Genomic DNA, 18998 nt, shown 5'->3' with positions numbered 1-18998 from the left:
GGAGAAACGAGATTTTTGTATTTGAGAGAAGCCCCATCTTGTCTGAGCAACATGATGTAACGTCAACAAATATAACATCTTAAATAACTTCAAGTTTTCTCTCAGCAAGAGATAATACCGAAAGCTTCTGTGTCAATCTTTGTTCAGTATTGATTTCCGACACTTAATAAACTCAGGAAACTCTCACTGGAGACCATGACCTGAGATAACGTGAATTCCAAGACCATTAAGACATTTCTGTTTGTACTGTAGTTACCAGACTAGCCCTGTTAAATTAGACACTTACATCAACTGACGTCATCACGAGGACTCTATCTGCCTCCCTGGCATCGAGATATAAATACCTCGCAGTATGGCGACCGATGAAAGAGTAATAAGGTCGTCTTACATTTAATCACCTCGTTAATAACTAATTGCTGATTACCAAGAGTAATGACATGGGTATTTAATGAGCATTTAGTGGAATGTCGGTTTGATAGCGTACAGGCGAGTAGCTTTAAGGTTAAAGTGTTCTCTGGTCATACCAAGGGTGGTGGGATAGCCAAGTGGTTAAAGTGTTTGTTCTTCCCGCCAAATGATGAGGTCTGATTCCCCACATAGGCACAATGTGTGAGGCTCGTTTCTGGTGTCCCTAGCAGTGAAATTGTTGGAACATCACTTAATCTTGCGCTTGCGCAAATTAGAAGTCGACGGCTGTAATTTTCAAACTGGTAGATCTAAATAAAAGCGAAACAACCCTTTGTATACTAAAAACATAAGATTACACCAATTGTAACTTGTGAAGGGGTTTCCCTGCAGTACGTATTTCCACGTACGATACATTTTATTCCTTTTTGACCACGGTTACTCGATCCCGTTACTTGACCCTGTGATCTGACCGATGTACATCAACACTGTATGTACTTTGTAGAATAGATATGTGGCCTCATTAGGACGCATATATAACAATCAATATTAACAGAATATAGTTCGATTCGTTCTTCAGTTTTGTGCTTAACGCCGCATCCAGTAATATTCCTGCTATATGGTGGTGGCCGGTAAATAATGGAGTCTGGAACAGACAATCCAGTGGTTGAAGTCATGAGCAAAGATCTAAGCAATTGGGACATGGTGACATGACCATGCGATCTCTTCGTTGCCTTTCACGACAAGCATGGATCAATTCTAACTGGGCCATAACAGAATATAGAACCCGTCGCCTCAATTCTGAATCTAAGTATAATATCCTTGACGACCTCCCCGATCAAGCTTTCTATGCTCGAAATGTTCAGATAATAGAGTCCCTCCCTCACGTGCATTAAATTGTGCATAAACTAAATAACTTACATTCCCAAACTTGGTCTTCTAAGATACGGATGCGTGAAAAGCATAGGCTGGATAGTAAATCAATTATGCAGAAAGGGCCTAAGGACATTTGACAGTTTACTGATGTTATATTTACGCAGTGTTATGAGCCCTCTGTGATACTTAACGTCCCCTTGGCCTTCGCCCGGGCTATGGCTCTTGACCATTAACTATGTATTATTAAATAAATAATCGAGCCTGGACCAGACAATCTAGTGATCAACAGCATGAGCATCGATTCTACGCAAATGGGATACTATGACATGTGTCAGACAAGACAGCGAGAGCCTAACCACCTCGATCCCGTTAGTCGCCTCTTCACGACAAGCATGGGTAGCTGTAGACCAATTCTAAACCCGGGTTTTCACGGGTCTTGCTGATCTTTAATGGGTTAGGTACGGGCTATTTATAACAAACGACGATTTTACAAATGCATATTTTCTGTCTATCTGAACTTTATAGGCAAGAGAGTTGACGCAATCGCTTTAATGGCTTCTTACATCCTTGACGTGTCATGTTCCAGTATTTAACTTGCAAATATCATCGTCAAACATGTATAGCGACTTTCAGAAAAAGCATGACAGGTAAGTTCATACAGAAACTAGTTGTTGATCTGTTTTGTCAAACGTGATAATGTGATGTTACAGATTGAAGTTGGAGCTGGACCTTCTGTTTTCTCATCACATTCGACTGCACATCAATGGCTGCAGTATTGATTATGCGGCAGTATTCCCTAACTCACTCACTCAGGTATGGTTCACCCCAAGCGAGTGAATGTTGTTCAAGGCCGCTGACCAAATATAGTTACATTCAAGGTGACCATTATTCACATGAATAGTTCCATATTAGTTCAAGGGGAAAATCTGACATCTTTGAATGAATAATGACATTAAACATCATAATTTATCATGAATAGTTTTTGTCTTAGTCGAGATTTTACTTTTCGTGTGTGTTACTTCATGAATCCTTGTTGAGAAACCCGATAAGCGAGGTTTATAGCATTAGGTGCCATTCTGAAGGACGTCTCAAGATCAGAGAAAACACAAATACACTCATAAACACACTCACCTCTTTCAAGCTGTTCTACTCAGACGTAATCATTAAAACGTTCTTGATGAAAATCGTTCACCAGAACGATCAAACAGACTGTATTTTGAGAATTGCCAGCATCAATTGTTATTTATACTTCATCTGACAATAGTCAACCTTTTTTTTCGCTCAATTTAAGTTCCCGACAACCTTAAACAGTTCCACATCTGTGAATAATCTTTATCAATTTGTGTGTGTCGGCATCATCAGAACCTAGAATTCCGATCAAAACAGAACTTTCGTTTTATGACCATGTGGGCGCCACTGACCCGATGGTCTTCAACGCTATAACTCACTGTGCAGAGTTACGTCCTTAGGCATTCTAGGAACCACCTGTGATCATTGGGCGGAGCTGAATTAAAAGTTAGACCTGATAATGTTTGTAGGTTTGTCTGTACCTGTGCGCCAGTGATCAGGGGAATTCACCAAAGCGGCAAACGTCCAGGACGGAATCACTGCAGGATTTGCTCTCACATCAAAGGGTCTAGTTTGGGCAGCTCGAACAATGAAAAAACTAAAACAAATAAATCCACCTATTCTTTTCGCTCAAATGATATTCTGTAATTATTAGTTAAAATTAAAGCGTCAAATCGGCAATAGTTCAGCCATAGACTGTGCCGTTCCACAAAACTATCTAACCGCTGAAACGATGGTAAATCTGACTCGATTATTTAAATACAGCTGGAATATTGCTGAAGTTCGGCGTTAAACAACAAACAAACAAACAATCGAAATCTCACAAAGGGAAACATACGACAATCCTCGCTAAAGATGGCTTTGTGGAACGGTGCCTAAACATGTCAGCAGGAATGTCGGTATCGTTGCTGGAACATAATACTTTCCCCCACCGTTATTGGCCAAACGTAAGCCCGCATTGTTCCTGACAATCAAGAGTCCTCAGTATGGAAGAAACCGTATCCTTACTTAATAACCAGTAAGCACCCTTGCATTGCTAAATAACTCTGTTCTCACATCACATGACAAAAGATAATGAAAAGGAGCTTCTCCTTGTATGACACCCAACATCCATTGATTACGATCAAAAGTTTCCCTTGCTCTAAACCTCACCCAAAGCCTTCCAGATAACCTAAAGGTTCCCCTATATCAAAGTCAGACCCACAAGGCCAAACCCACGTTCACGTTCACACACACCCTCATCCCCACCCGAAACTTGGTACCCTCGTGCACTGTGCCAACAATACCCGTCGTGTTTCCGATGATGAGAAGACTAGTTGCGTTACAACCTAATATCGTTCGATGTTTCATTTGTGCAGGACGATTTACGCTATCACCCACACACGAGACAACACAAGAATCTCTCAAAGAATCACAGTTCCACATCACGGTATAGGTGCGCAAGCAGTACCAGTACCAATGTGAATGAACAAACACGGGGATATACCTACACTCAAGCGATAACAGCCTGTTCTGTTGATATACAATTTGGGCCAGAGCAGCTTCACTTTACAAACACGCTTCAAGTAGTCGACTATTTGCTTTCATTCTGTACTGTGGACCAAGGACTGTTTAGTGTCAGCGCAGTCATCGCCATCTAGTAATTGACCATTGCCTGCTCTTTTTTTGGTAGACAGGATCCCAGTCAAGATCAAAGAGTTGCCGGCATTGACCAGCAACCCAACACAAAACCGTTCCCCGATATTTTCACATGTCCTTCTACATATAACCTTGAGTATACCCTAAATTCAATATAACACTAAACCGTTCCCCAACATTTACACATATTCATCTACTTATTACCTTCAGTATACCCAAATCAAATCCAACACTAAACAGTAAGACATGTTCCTCCATTTATCGCCTTGAGTAAACCCCGAAATCCAATATAACACTAAACCGTTCCCTAACATTTAGACATGTTTACTCTACTTATTACCTTGGTATACCCCTAAATCCAATATAACAGTGAACTTCGTTCCCCGACACTTTACACAGGTTCCTCTACTTACCCAATACCCTGGTATACCTAAACAAATACGTCCCAACGCACCACCAAACGAGGAGGAACGTCACGAAAGTTAGTTTATACAGTTCAGCAGTCGAAAGACCGATTACTTTTTAGTAGAGAACAGTAATGATCATTTAGATGAAAAAATGGGATTTACCTTTCCACAATAGCTCCGTGCGCAAAGGTTGCCATGGTTTTAAAGGAAGGCTTCGTTCACGGGCTGACCAATCTGCGAGAAATCAAGGACATTGATTAAAGATAACTCTGGATTGCTGTGACAGATTTAAGAGTCATCTTGGGTGATCTCCGTCTCCCCACGCAAGCACGGGTAATGAGGGGGTGACGGGGGAGAGGTTACTGTTCATATCGTTTTAGGGATGAAGCTGGAGAGAGGGGTTGTCATTGCTGCAGCGTTTGGCTGAGACATTTATCTCCACGCGCCATCAATTGTCGAGTTGATGACGTCCAGTGGAGGTTTCCAGTCCATGACCCGTTGCATTATAAGTTATAACGTCTGGCTATTGTCTCGAGGAGCCCGCTATTGTTACAGTAATGGTTCGGTGTTGTGATATGTGGGCTTGCGTAGTGGACGCTCTACAGTGACAGATGTATCTGCCACGGGGTTCGAGCAGGGAAAAGAATCAGCGATATTTGAAACTGTTGCGTGCTGTGTAGCGGTTTCCTGCATCACCGAGAGGGAACAGAACAACACAGGAAAAACATAACTGAATTAATGTTTAGATCTGATGAATGGCTTCTTCATATGGCTACCATTTTACATCTCGATTCTTGTTTGACGAATGCCCAACCCCAGACCAATTAGCTGTAATATTCGCAGCAACAGCGTCGCTTTGAGTCCAATCCAAACAGCAGGATGATGAAAACAGCTGTCCAAACAAATTGGAGGAATTGTGTGCAAGCTTAAATGGTAAAATAGATAGGATGTGACGTTTGTACGGAACTTTGTTGTTTAACGCCACACTCAGCAATTTTCCAGCTAAATGACGGCGGCTTGTAAATGTACGAAGCTGGCCAGATAGACCTCTGATATCAAGAGCAATGCCCCATGCGTTTGAGCTATGGTGACATGCAATGGACCCAGCCTCCGAGGCTCATCCTCGGATTCGTTAAGTTGCCAGTTTCAAGCATAGCTTGCGGGGGAGCACTCCAATGTGGATTCCCAAAGGGCATAAACATTGTAGGCCTCGGTTTTGTTACATAAAACATGAACCGTGAATGTCAGCCACATACATAGTTGTGTGTATGATATAGCGCGATTCTGTGACTTTGCTTGAAATGGTAAAACTCGAGGAGAGAGAAGAGAGATAACGGAGGAGTCGACAGGAGGAACAGTAAGCTCCTCGATGACAGAGAGCACAAGACCGAGCAAAAGCAAGACCCGAGCCAAGTGAAAGTAAGACCTGATTTGAGGGAAGGTAAGACCTGATTTGAGGTAACGCAAGACATGATGGGAGGGAAAGCAAGACATGATGGGAGCTCAGGGAAAGCAAGACCTGATTTGAGGGAAAGCAAGTCCTGATGGAAGGGAAAGCAAGAACTGATTTGAGGGAAAGGAAGACCTGATTTGATGGAAAGCAAGACCTGATTTAAGGGAAAGCAAGTCCTGATTTGAGGGAAAGCAAGACCTGATTTGAGGTAAAGCAAGACCTGATGGGAGGGAAAGCAAGACCTGATGGTAGGGAAAGCAAGACCTGATTTGAGGGAAAGAAGGACATGAGGGGAAGAAAGCAAGACTGAGGGGAGGGACAGCAAGACCTGAGGGGAAGGGTAGCAAGACCTGAGGGGTGGAAAGCATGACTGAGAGGAGTGATGAGCAGAACCATATGCATTAGTAGAGTCATATGAATATCAACTTCCGAAAACAATAGATGACATCAACAGAGGTTTCAAATGACGGTGAATATTGATATTTTACATACCTCTGCGAACACAGACACGATAGCTATGCCGTACGGGGCTTGTAGAGCCTCTCGGAAGGAGGAGTAGATATCAGTGTTGTAAGCTACGAGTTGAATCTGAAAATGTAAGTTGCAAGAATATAACACACAAGACTCCTGTACTTTTCAAGCTATGGCTACCAAAGGGATAGCGAACTACCAGGGGGGGTCAGACTCGCTGACCCAATATCCCATATACTGTCTTCATATCCCAATTGTGTAGATCGATGCTCATGCTGTTGATCCCTGGATTGTCTGGTCCAGACTCATTATTTACAGAAAAGTCGTAAAGCTGGAATATTGCTGAGTGAGGCGTAAAACTAAACTCACTTACTCACTCACTCATTCATGAACCCCGGTGAAATCTACAAGTCAGGCGGACAGCACGTGTTGCGTCTATGAATGTCACTGTCATTGACAGAAGAACTTCTCAGCTGATGAGTAATTTGATAACGTTGACTTTAAAAATGATTGACAGACAATTGCGTTTTTTTTAATTCAGTTAGTTTCTATTATATTCGAGGTCTTGAAGGATAATGTAACTGAACCAGAGACAGACTTCACCTTTAATCGGAATCCTGCTGCTGTAAGTGTAGATACATTTAAAATACGTTTTAAGATGACGACGCAATTGGAGACCAGTTTTTGTTATATGGAAACGTTTCTGATGGATTTTTGTTTCAAAATTGAAAAAAAGACGTGAGTGTTATGAAGGTCATTTAACGGTATGTACAATAACCTTTCTAACATTTAACCATGCTGTTGATTGTGAGTGAGTGAACATCGAGAAATCTGTCAAAATATCTTTCAAGCCTGGAATCATTATGGAGGTCGCTAGTTTCAAACTTGTGAAACAGAGAGTGAGTGGGTATGCTTTTACATGTTTTTTTAGCAATATTCCAGCAATGCCAGTGCGGTGGACACCCGAAAATGGAATCGAACCCGGGTCTTCGGCGTAACGAGCGAACGGCTTAACCACTATGCTTCCCCACCTACCCTGAAATTTGTCCCGTAAAGTTCGAGACAGTCAATGGTAGGTCAAAGATTGGTGTGATAGGATGTCCTCGGATCCTACTTTAGTGTTTCAAGAATAGCAGCAATGTGAGTTTAGTTTTACGCCGCATTCAGCAATATTCCAGTTATATGGCGGAGCAGGAATGTATGGTGTAAAACAACACTCACTTACTGTAACAAGGTCTACTATTGTCCAACCGACGATATCATGCTTTGATAAAAAACAAGTTTGTCTCATATAACACGTATAATCCAAAATAGTTTAACTTGTCAAGTCACGCTGAGGTTACAGAAATTCTGCAACATACTTGGCCTGGCTGTAAACGTATTACAGCTAATCGCGTATATACTCAAGGAAATAAATATAGGAACACGCAGTAAACTATCATGAGAGCCACAAAGAACTTGGCCTTCGAAATCAGAGGTTTCAAATCACATTGCCACAAGTGTCCGGTCGCCACAGGGCAATATATATCTCCCACTGCATTATAGCACATAATGATTTGGTTCCGGAATCTCTGCACGTCTACACATCAGTCGTATTTCAAAATCAACAACTAGATTTTCTGGTCCATTATTCACTTGGTTGTTTCTTTTCTTCACAGACGGCCGTTACACTGCGAGTGTATTCCTGTAAGCTTTTACTTTTTTAAAGTGAGTGAGTGAGTTCCGATTTTAAGTCACATCGGCAGTATTTGGCAAATGGCCTCTGCTTCTGACTGGATAATGAAATGTGGAAATCTGACTTTTGTTTCAATGATGAGAACGAAATTAAACTTGAAGTAAACATGGTTAATTGATGTAATTGAAGTGAGGCGGGAGGTGCATCGCTGTTTTGGGGACAAAATGGCATTGAGGATAAATATATGTACGTACAACCTAACACATGTGACCCTCTTTCACACTCCATTGCAGCTCAGAGGAGAGTCCCGCACGGTCCCCATCAAGGTGACCTAACTTTGGTTGCTTGCGATCTCTAGCCCCTTTCCGTATTGTATTGTGAACTGATAGTTTATTTATAATTCTCTCAAAACTTGTTTTAAATATATATGATTATCTAGTTACTACACGGTTCTTCGAGTGAGTGAGATGGGTTTTACGCCACTTTTAGCAATATTCCAGCAATATCACTGCGGGGGACACCAGAAATGGGCTTCACACAATGCACCAATGTGGGGAATCGAACCCAGGCCTTCAGCGTAACGAGCAAACGCTTTATCCACATTGATACACCACCTGCCCTCTGTTCTGTTATCCAGACTAAATATGTTTGTTTTGTGTGTACAAGTTTGTCTCGTTAAGATATAGCTGAAACATTGCCGATGTGACATTAAATTTTAACTCACTCACTCAGACGAGACCTAAGTGCTCAGATCTGAACATACTCACAATACTCCCCATGTTTCAGCCCCTTAGCCATTGCTATACAGGCCGACATGTAACACACTGCAAAAACGTTTAAATTCTGAATAATCAAATCAGTTTTGAAATCAAATTACTGTTTCACAACATATTTCAAATGCATGTCGTTCGCATTTCACTATTCAGAACCGTGATGTTTCAATATTTGTTTTTGCAGTCTGAAGAAGCAGATGTAATGGTTAATTCGCAGAAGTACAGATGCACTTTAAGTGCATTAGCCCTATTTGTAAAATCCCCCATGTAGATTGGTCCCCTGTGCTGGATGTAAAAGCCGACGGGAAAGAAGATTTAATTGGTTTAACATCCCAACATTTGTCCGATGGTTTAACATCCCAACAAAAATAAAGCCGCAAGCACTGTAGCTCACCTGAATTTCTGTGGAATAATATTTCAGACAACCAAAACACAAGTTGGTATTTATTACATATTACAGTATTATATGTCTATTTAAAATTGGTATGACGTAGTGCTACTCACGAAACATACCACCTATCAAATTTTATAAATAGCTGAAGAATAGAGGGAACCGCATTTTCAATATGGCCGAAGTGGACGCCATGTTCAGTTTGTGGAAGCACGTATTGGTTCATTGTCATCCTCATCATATCATCGTCGTCATCATCATCATCAGCAGCAGCAGCAGTAGCAGCAGCAGCATAGTGATCATCACCATCGTCATCATCATCGACAACATATCAATATTTAATATAAGTATGCCCGAAGGGCATTCTGGAACAATAAGTTTAAGTGATATTGACATTTTCGGCATTAGACAGATTTGCCCAGACTAAATGTGTATTCACTCTCTGATTGCCTGTACGAGTGGATTTCTCACAAATATTATATAATACGTAGAATATATATAGAAAACGTAGGTAAACATATTAAGCTTAATACATCGTGTCGACTTATGATGAGTTTGGAATTTCAAAAGTAGCATTTAATAATTTTATGGATGTCAGTTTCAGTATGAAAACTAGTGATTTCACAACTGTATCATTCAGGTTGGAGATCACCATTTTTTCAATAATGTTGAATATAAAAAACGCTTTGTAATCTCATCTGTGGCCGCTGCAATAGTATCTAAGTATGCTTGTACTCATTAACTGGCAACTTGAAGCAAGCAGCCACACTGGCACACGTGCAAGCACGTCTTTTATGTAAGTGCAATAATCTTGATCGCGGCGTTTAACGTTAATAATAAGAGATACCTGTGGCTAAGACATTATCGTTCATGTAGGAAATTTTGTTTGTTGAAAAGCCGCTCTCAGATTTGTTTGTTTGTTTGCTTGTTTCTTTGTTGTTTAACGCTGCACTCAGCAATATTCCAGCGACGTGGCGGTGGTTTGTAAATAATCGAGTCAGGACAAAACAACCCACTAACTGACATCATGAGCATCGTTCTGCGCAACTGTGATACGATGACATGTTTCAACCAAGTCAGCGATCCTGACCACCCCATCCTGTTAGTCGCCTCTTACGACAAGCATGGGTTACTGAAGGCCAATTGCAACCCGGATCTTCACAGGTAGTTCGACGTAACGCACCCACATAGAAACATATCAAACCTACAATTTAGTCTTTATATGTGTCCCTGATCTATCACGTCTGTCACGTTTAAACAGTTCAACACTCAAAATGTCAAAATGACCCTTTCGCTGCCAAATGTCGCCATGTTCTTTAAACATATACAGTTAATCAAACTATGTTTTCCCAGACATTTATATTGAGTGCCAGATTTCGTAGCAAGAAATTTAACAGATGAGTCTGCAGTTTGCCATCTTGATAAATTGTATTTATTCTGCTGGTAAAAAGCGGCGTACGTGATTGGGATATGTTAAAGAAAGACTTCAAGTGAAACTGACACTGAAATATCATCTTGGAATCTTTTCATGTAAAATCTACGAAAGACTACGTCAAAAATACAGGCGGGTTTCTTTTTGTCAAAGATGCTGGCTAGCCAAATACATGTAGAATATGGGAACTCTTTCTAATGTGAAATAACACCTCTTTGATAAACCTTATTGTTAGTCGTTCATGTTTCTTCATGATTTGTTTTGTTAACTTTGCTACCACTCCGTCCGGAGAATTGAACCGGGGCTTTGGTGTGGCGTATGAACACTTTAACCACTTGGCTACCCGTCACCCAAATGAAACAGAACAGGTACGAGATCGTTTATATAGTACCATCGCCACTTTTAGCAGTAGTCAGGCAATATCACGGCGATCGACACATCACATTGGCTTTATACGTTTTAGCTGGGAATCGAACCCGAACCATCGGCGCGACGAGCGAACGCTTAAACCAATAAACCACCGCAATCTCCTAATTTGACTGTATCTAGACAACAGGATCTATAACAATCCTTCCGATCATAGTCAATATTTCAATAAAATCAATTTTGAATGTTAACATCTACATATCTATGGGTATACTTCAAATGATAAGCTAAGCAACATTTAATATAATATTAAATTTTGCTGTTCTAAATTTGCCCTGACTTTCAAGGAAATATGTTCCAGGCGATAAAGGAAGATCCGTACACTGAGTTGTAGTAATCATATACTGAAACGAAAAACAAAGTGTCCCGAGTTTGTTTTGTTATCTAATTGAAACTCGAAAAACTGTTTTTGAAATTGATTATGTATTCTATTTAGACGTAATTCATTTATGAGGCAATTTGTAAAAAGTCATCTGTGGTTTGGCAATTTCGTGTAAAAATAAATTGGTTCAATGAAAACCTGAGTAAGAAATACATCTGCAACCATTTGGCTCCTACCAGGGTTTGTTTCAGATAAGATTTATCGATTTTCAAAACTTTTCAAAAGATGTGTATTCCACTAGCTTTTTATTTTTCAAAGTTTCACATCAAATTCTATTTAAAAAAGAATAGAATCAACTGGAATGCTGGCTACATGTCAGTGCTTGTAATATTTTACGTAATATCGCTAACTTAAGATGTTCTCAACTGAACACAAAGCACATGACCAAATCAGCTGAGAGGTAAAGTTTATTTCCCAGTCTGTAAGTTAATACCTTCAGCTGGGGCATTTTTAAAGTTGAGAAACACTGATGACAATCCCCAAATCAATATATTATGGTATTATGCAGTGACTTGTAAAATAAAAGAATTGTTGAGCAATGCCTTAAGACAAATTCATACGTTGTTTAAGCCAAAATGTATAAGATAATATCTTTCAGTATTACTGAACGCCAGGCAGCGGTGTTCTAGATCTACCAAGCTGCGCCCCCGGATGTGAGAAACCACTGCAACGTATGTGGCACTAGGTAACATTGATCGGATGAAATTCGGGTTTAATATAAATTTGATGTACTTGGAGTGCTTGTCGGATTTGAGAAAAAAAAGAGGATTGATATCGTTTCTGGTCAGTAAAACCTGAGAAAGAAAAGCTGGGAAACATGGCGTATTTTATAAGGGCTCGCGAAGACCCGGGTTGAATAGGTCTTCAGCAACACATGCTTGTCGTAAGAGGCGACTAACGGGATCGGATGGTCCGGCTCGCTGACTTCGTCTATTACGTAGTTAGATGCTCATGATGTTCATTATTTGATTGTCTGGTCCATATTCGATTATTGATACAGCCCGTCGTCTAATACCTGGAATATTGCTGGTTACGGCGTTAAATAACTACACAAAACACAAAGGCTTCTTCCCAAGAACAGGGAAACCTTTCTAAATCGTGCACGTATCACCTGACGTCACAGCTCTGCCAAAACTTCAGCTTCGGCTTGAGAAATCTGCAATAGAATCTTATGTCTGTCTTCACAGATTATCATTATCAGGTAGATGTTTGTTCTCTTGGGTGTCCTGTCAAACAGAATACACAGGTGTGTTGTTTTAAAAGCATACACTTCTACCTTGACAAACTCATGGTCCTTGATGATGACGATGACGATGACGATGACGACGACGATGATGATGATGATGATGACGATGATGATGATGACGATGCCTTAACCAGCTCATTTGGGGATTGAGCTTCAAATGAAAATTGCCCACAAGTGTGCTTTGTGATGAATCAGTCGAATAACATTCATTGTTCACAGTGGGTGAATTTTGTGTGTTTTAACATTAAAATCGCAGGAAATGTTAATGTGTGAGCGAGTGAATCAGGTTTAAAACCGCTTTGAACATTATTTCAGTTACAGTTTCCACCACACCAAATCAGATCCCGTAGTTTAACAAGCACCTTTCGTAGGGAGCCTTCAGTGCAGACAGAATCATGTGACAGCTGTGATTGGGTGATTTTTTGTACGAATTTTGTTTTTCTGCAAACGTTCATCCATCCACTACTTAACAATGACTATATTTTCAATATTTAGACATATCTCCTTTAACACAATGACTTCTGCTGAATATGTTCAGAGATATTTTCAAAAAGGTGACATTTGGTTGGGGTAGGTGTGATTACGGAAAAGGAATTGGTTAACCGAGCCAAAAGTTGTGGCTTTAAGTCCATACTCTGCTTATATGTACATGCACATGGACTCTGTAGCTGGGGAAACAAAACAACTCCTTCATACATTTCTAATTTTTGTTCTTTATTACAACTCTACATTTGTACAAAAATATATAAATATGACAGAAAACGCGACATGCATACATTATGTTACAATGTTGAAGTGTGGCGCCAGCACGGTCATACTGCATCCTGGTCTTCCGTCAGACATCAAGGGACGGGTTTACTGGAACACAGAAGGGGGTCAGGTTAAAACTGAGTTTATACAGTCTGTAATTTTACTTGTCGACTCAGTATGGTATCACAAAGAGTTCTTAAATTTATACATGTTTTCAAATGTAACCAATTGTTAATGACTTCGATGCTGGGCCTAAAGACCCAATCTTATTAACGCTGGTAAAACTCCCTAACCAGAACCAGACAGGGAAGTTTCAAGCGTTATATTAGGTTAATCTTTGGGAGTATTTTGTTTGTTCTGCAACACCGCACTCAGCAATATACCAGCTATATGGCGACAGTCTGTAAATAACATGAACATTGTTCAACACAATCGGGATACGATGACATGTGTCAACAAAGTCAACGAGCCTGACCACCTGATCCCATTAGTCTCCTTTAAGGACAAGCAGGGTTGGTGAAGACCAAATCTAGCTCGGATCTTCAAAGGTCCTAAGGCAGTAACTGACGACATTGAAAACATGTGGTGACAAAATATTAACAGTCACTGATTAACAGTATCGTGAAGATCCGTCTTGTAACTGGTCTTCAGCAACCCATGCTTGTGTAGACTGACGGGGTGGTCTGGCTTGCTGACTTGGATTATGCTTGTCCTTGAATCCCAGGTACGGGGATCGATGCTCATGATGTCAGTCACTGGACTGCCTGTTCCAGACTTGATCACTGACAACATACAACTGTAATACTGCTGATTGTGGCATTAAAACAATCTGCAAACAAACCCGAATGTGCGAAAAAACAAACGTTCCAAAATAAATAACACTCACTTTGATAAAACGTGTATCGTGTCATCCCACATATGTTGCTTGTGCTCTGAAAAGAAGAAAAACAGTCATTTTAATACTTGAATGAAACAAGTAGCTTTATGCCACAAGAGGTAACAAACATTAGTTGTCCGGTAAACGGTTTCGACCTGACCTGAACCCCCAGATCTGCATAACACGTGCAGTCGATCACAACAGTGCTGAAGGTATGCCGCCAATCCACGTGACACATTGACGAATACACGGAGAGCACGAACTCCACGTGCACAGTCTCGCGCCACCGGAAACACTTGTTCCATGGTCCTTGTTTCGTTGCACACGAAACACTAACTGTCAGAAATGGCAGTGTTCTCGGTTTTCTTTTGGTTTGTTTGGTTTCAGATCAATACGTGTATGTTCGAAGTTCCAAGTCTCCATCGATATATAGATGGGCAAAGTGCGTGAGTTGGGTTCTCAGTACATAGGCATCCATAGGTGTGTCTTGCCCAGAATCGATTCTTTGAAAGCTGCCTTGGCATATCTGAATAGTGCTGATGAGAGCAAGAAACAATATGGACTCACTCAACTGATGTTGGACCAAGACCCAAAGATAAACGATCATAGATGTAACCACACACCAATGATAATTATCAGGGCGCATTAGGGATTGAAACCCATTATCAATTCATCTTGTCAGAGATAAGGGAAGCAACTCTGTTCAGCGAATTATGAGATATCAATGATATGAGTGCGCAATTGGAATTTGTTCACCACACCCCAAATAAATGATCAAGTCTAGATTCAAACCCCTATTTAGGGGAGAAAGGAAGCCTAGTGGTTAAAGCGTCCACTCGTCACCCGTCGAAGCCCCGGGTTCGATTCCCCACACGGGTACAGTGTGTGAAGCCTTCATATTGCTGGAATATTGCTGAAAGAGGCGTAAAACAATACTCACTCAAACCCCATATCAGCGACTTCTAGCAGCATTGAGGGGGGCAACTCAGTATTCTAACTTGAATCATGTTTCTGCGACCCAGACGTTCTAATATGCGGCCACCTTGCCCACTGAAAATTCCCAACTCGTGCAACTATGTATTACACTACGGGACGACTCGGGTAGGATATAACAAGAGCTGTCATCTTGAAATTTGTTTCTTCAATTGAATGTATCAGGCTATCGAAATTTTCACACAGGTTTGGCTCATAAAGAATAATTCAATCAAATATGACATCGATGTCCGTCAAAGAAAATCGAATCTCCCAAAGAAAAACAAATTCCATTTGTGAACGAAATATATTTCAATCAAAATCTCCTTCTTGTGTTACAGGCATCTGCGATGGTTTGTGAGCCTCGATGGTTTATGGTAGTTACCGAAATTGATATAAGCAGGTGCGAAGGAATTTAGTTTAACGCCGCGCAGGACAACATTGTATTTGGAGCTTTTTATAGGAAGGAAGTTCAAAGTGATGCCAGGTAAATGGTAAAAGCTTTCTGCAATTTCTGAAAGACGTGACTCTAACAATCGACAATTTTTTTCTATCCAAATAGGCTTCCAGAGTTGAAATGGTCATGAGTGAGTGAGAGAGTGAGTGAGTGAGTGATGTTACACTAAGAACCATGTGACGGTTGATGGTGTTACTCATGATATCCATCACGGGTTTGTCTGACCCAGATAATTGTACTCACCTACCGCCGTAATTGTGTTGCAATATTCCCGAGCACGGCGGCCTATAACAACATTCACTTACTCGAGGGGAATCGAACTCGAGTGAGTGAGTGAGTGAGTAAATACTGCTAACTGCCGAATGAGGAATACCGGCGCCATTGAGGGCAATGAACTGAACCACAATCGACTGCGATTAAAACGTGGAAAGCTAAGTTCAGAATGTTACATCACTATATGATGTCCGACTAACAGAGAATGTCCTAGTCTGTCTCACAGGCCCTGAACCATATTATTTTACCTACAGTCTAGACCTCCCTTCAGTGCTAAAGCCCTACAGGAAGCAAGTCTAATTCTCGTTCTCTAGTTCTTGTACTCCTTTTCAATTTAAATGGGTTTATTTGTTACAATCAAAATTATGCATTCAGAGATTAAGCGTTAGTCTAGGAATGTCGTTCAAAAGATACTTTCCAGTTGAAAATATCTGTAGGGGCAAAACATGATTGTTTCATAATATGCCAAGGCTACTCTGACATTCAAAATCGCTATAATCTAAATGTTTTGCATTGCTTTGTGAAGTTACATCAGTCTTGCAAACCCGTTGGGATATATAATTTGGCTTCAAGAATCTGAACAAAACTTATTAAAAATTCCAAGAAGATAATATTGTTTTAGAGGATACTTGAAATGAACAATTTTCCTCGTTTGCGCAGAAAGAAGTTTATGTGCCTGTTTGCGTTTTCCCTGATCTTGAGACGTCTTCCAGAATAGCACAAAACCTGGCTTAACGGGTTTCTCCAGAAGGATTCATCGAGTACTACAGAACGATCAGTTGTACGGAATCGGCGAAAGCTGTTCATGGACAAGTATCATATTCCATGTTATTCCAAGATACCACATTCTCCCTTTGAACTAATAAACTATTCGTGTAATATAGTCAGCTATCCTTAGGACATGAGATGAAAGATGCCTACTGTATTCATTTTGAATAAAGATGAAGTAAACTATCAATAATATCCTTAGCTCCATTCTCCATATTCAACTTAACATTTTTGCATCAGTTCTAAAAATTCTAAACTGTGATGTTAACTTAATAATATAAAACTTTACTTTTCACCTTGAACCAGTGAAACAGAGTGAACCAACGCGATATATTAAACATAGTTTGATCCTTTTAGTTAATGCTAACCAAAACGTATACGCTAAATACAGGACTAGAGTGAGTGAGTTTAGTTTAAGGCCGTGTATAGTCATATTTAGGCAATATCACTGTGGGGGACACCAGAAATGGGCTCCACACACTGTACCCATGTGGGGAATCACATCTGGTTCTACGCTTTAACAAAAAGGCTACCACACAGCCCCCTCAAGCCCAGAGTAAATTTTGTAAACGCTAGTAACTAAAAGGGACAAACTTTTAACGTGCTGTAACATCATTTGCCCTACCGTTCCTGGATGGTTGATATTGGTTCGAACCACTCTGTTGTTTATAGGCATGATGGGGCGGTTGTTGTTGGCCACGATGTTGTTTGGGTCGTCTTTTATACCTTGTTGGAGGCGCCGTAATGACGTCAGCTGCAACAAACAACACTTGAAAAATTACTTCAAATTTGAGAAATCAGTAGGTACCAAATGCTAGTCCAGTAGTCTAAGGCGCCGCAATTAACTGTGCAGAGTTGCTTCTGAGGGAGTAGTCCACAATGTAGCCAGAAACCTTGTCTGTTCAATTCCCTGATATAGACTCTCTTACTTTGGCAGCGCCACGCCCTTGCTCGTTGGTTTTACCAAAACGTCTGAGCGTGGAAAATGGCTGACCCCGACCCCACCCCTTTACAATGGACGGACATACTCTGACGTAACTGGGGTGCTGTTAAAACGACGTTATATCCGACTGGGCTGAGCCGAACGCATCAGAATATCAGAACGGCAAAGAGGGACGAGTTTTGTGTAACGGCAGTTTGACAGAGAGTTGGTTATATCACGGCGTGCTGCTTGAAGTGAAAGAAAAGCTCCAAGTGAGGTAGAACATTTATTACTGGTGAAATCCGCCCTTGGGTCCGACAAACCTAGAAACATTATCAAGACAAGCATTGAATTCGGTCCCACGATCATAACACCTGGGCATACCTAAGGGACGCAACTCTTCCCAGCTAATTGCGGCGCCTCAGAGAAACGGGAGGACCCTGAGACTTCATTCTCTGAGACTTCACTCCCAGAATAGTGAAGTCAAAACAGTTAAAGGGAAGCAACAAAAATCTAAGGGAGACTTTATGCCATTGCCTAGAGGAAGGTAACCAAGAAGAACATATTATTGATAAATCCGACATTTTCAGAACATATGAGCCTGTCAATTTTGTCCAGTTAAATGTCAAATCAATAGATCTGACTGGAGACCTGTAAGTTCTTTAGAACGGTCCGTTCACATTCTCAATATACCAACGTCTGTTGACATGGCCGTGCCTCTCCAGTGTTAAAAGTCAAGTGTATATCGATATGGTCGTGGTTGATATTCTGTCCTCTCTTCGCCAGGACAAAGTATGACATACACACTCAGCAGAATGCCACATCATCTCATCATCGGCAGCTAAATTCAAAATACTGGAATAAATCTCCCCGTCAACTTTTTGAGGTTTGCGTAGAGGTCATTCAGCTTATCTATCTTCAAATGAATATTTAATTGTGGAAGAAACATATTTATTGTTGCATATCATATTTCGTTGTGGCAAAAGCTGTTTCTTTTTGTCGAACTGAACAGATGTCAAGAACATCGATCTTTGCAACTGGTATACGACAACAGCTATCAAGTCTGCGAGCCTGACAGTCAGATGCCGTTAGTTGCGTTTTGGTTCGTTGAGTGCCAATAAACCGGATCTTAAACACGCAAGCTGAAGACTGTCACAAAAGATGCAGGTGACAAATAAACAGGTAACCGTTGAATTAAACAAATAATGAATCTTACTTGCTTACCATATCTGTTGAAATGTATATGGGTTTGTTGAATATAACCCACGTGACCGTCTCATAGCATCCGGGTTGTGTGAGTGAGCCCTCGTACGTGACGTAATAGTTGGTGTTGGGG

General features: G+C 40.8%; 1 protein-coding gene and 1 long non-coding RNA gene across 2 annotated transcripts in view; both read right to left on the bottom strand.

Annotated features, from left to right (window-relative positions):
* LOC124262153 (putative carbonic anhydrase-like protein 2) overlaps positions 1 to 6401 on the bottom strand; it is a 52938-nt gene extending 46537 nt beyond the window's left edge. The window contains exon 1 of the mRNA XM_046696614.1: positions 6340 to 6401. The gene's annotated coding sequence lies outside the window, so the exon portion shown is untranslated. The remainder of the gene's footprint in view (positions 1 to 6339) is intronic.
* Positions 6402 to 13336: 6935 nt separating this feature from the next.
* LOC124262163 lies at positions 13337 to 17489 on the bottom strand. Its single transcript, XR_006894508.1, has 3 exons — positions 17366 to 17489; positions 14280 to 14325; positions 13337 to 13501 (listed from the first exon to the last, which is right to left on the bottom strand). It is a non-coding gene; the product is annotated as an uncharacterized LOC124262163 (long non-coding RNA).
* Positions 17490 to 18998: the final 1509 nt, after the last annotated feature.

The sequence above is a fragment of the Haliotis rubra genome, unplaced genomic scaffold (genome assembly GCF_003918875.1).
Source record: "Haliotis rubra isolate DU_JTF1 unplaced genomic scaffold, ASM391887v1 Scf824, whole genome shotgun sequence".
Lineage (NCBI taxonomy): Eukaryota > Metazoa > Mollusca > Gastropoda > Lepetellida > Haliotidae > Haliotis > Haliotis rubra.
This window is presented reverse-complemented; position numbering and strand designations above follow the sequence as displayed.